Here is a 1,644-nt window from a genome sequence, read left to right as displayed (position 1 = left end):
AATACCTGACATTAAAAAGTGTTACTGCATTTTTTTTTATCATTATTTTTAGAAAACAGCCATTTCTTTGTAATTGTTCCTCTGTGGAGAAACTCATTTAGACTTGTATCAAAATCATCAAGTTCCGGGTTAGTTTTTGTTCTCTGATTGTTCCTCTGTGGAGAAACTCATTTAGGCTTGTATCAAAATCATCAGGTTCCAGGTTAGTTTTGTTCTCGGGTGTCCAGTAAGAAATCACTGCCCAATTCTACCAAAAAGAAAGACGGAAACTTACTGTGACATGATACTGTTTGAGCAACCAAAACTTATGCTGAAATATGTGGGTAATTATTTAAGCACCTGCATTTTTGTAGCACATTACTCTGTATGAATGTGTATTTATTTGCTTGTTTAATGAGAAGGATATGTGTGTTGGGGCCCAGTAAACTTTTTCAGTTTTTTTTTTCTGGATGGTCCCAACTTCATTGTTGGCTTGTGCTTTGCTGGCAAACAGACTGTAGGGTTCACTCTGTGAAATTTTGTTTAGTGAATTTTAAAAATTCAAAATATGCAATTTTGGTATGCGGGATTTTTTTAGGAAATTGTGTGTTCAGTGATTGTTCATGCTTAACCAAGATGTAAAGGAGCCTGTATGTTTTGTAAACATGGAGCAATCATGAGTCCAAAGTTTCATCTTTATTAATGAAGCTCAGTTTGAATAAAACATTAGCAGGAGAAGAATGATAGCAAATGGATTATGGTACCTCTGTTATTTTGCCATCAAATGAAGATCATGGAAGGGAATTTGACACAATTAGTTGATATTTTATGAGGGGGTGGCTGAAATCAACAGACAGCATTTTAAGGCAAAGGGTTAAGTATGGGTTGTGATAAATAGTAAAAGATCATTTGTGTTTTATTTATCATGGAATACAGAATTATAAGTGATGACTACTGAGCCACACAACTCCTTTTTTTTTATTTTTTTCCTGTTTTAATCAAATGACTTAAAAAATGTAAGTAAACATTTTGCCTATGGAAGTGAGAGATTGTTGGCATTGACTTAAGCACGCATTGTACAGACTGGCATGCTGGTTCCCCCTTCCCCTTGAGCCCCACTTCCCAATCACATAATTGCTGGAGCTCCAGACAGCTTAGCTTTTTTAGTAGTGCAAATGCTTTTCTGGACAATGTTGCACTGGTTTTGTCACACTCGCAACAGGGCTAAACCAAACCCTAACAATACATGGTTTGAGCTGTTCCGTGAGTGTCCCAGAATTGAAAGCCCTGTTGCAGAAATTGGGCCAAGCCTCTGTTCCTTCCATCTTTTCACAGCAGTACCAGGTAGCAGAGCCTGTTGCTTCCTCCCAGTCGTAGAATGGGGCTGTACCTACCATCCACAGTTAAACTACTGCCAGGGAACGTGGCCTGCTAGCATGAGACACTTCTGTGAGTATTGCAGGAGACATTCACATGTTGAGTGAACATATCTCACGTAATTGTTGGGGATTGAAATGCTTCCTTATCCAAGTTGCACAGACAGCTTGGCTTGCGGTTTGTTTTTTCCAGACTTTTTCTATGGGTGGGGGGAGGGAAGAAGGTACATGGCAGCAAATAAATCCCAGGAGCATCTGGGAGGCTGTTGAAGGATCTGCTGGCCCTGAA

The sequence above is a fragment of the Acanthisitta chloris genome, unplaced genomic scaffold (genome assembly GCF_000695815.1).
Source record: "Acanthisitta chloris isolate BGI_N310 unplaced genomic scaffold, ASM69581v1 scaffold731, whole genome shotgun sequence".
NCBI lineage: Eukaryota > Metazoa > Chordata > Aves > Passeriformes > Acanthisittidae > Acanthisitta > Acanthisitta chloris.
Note: the sequence above shows the minus strand (reverse complement) of the source record.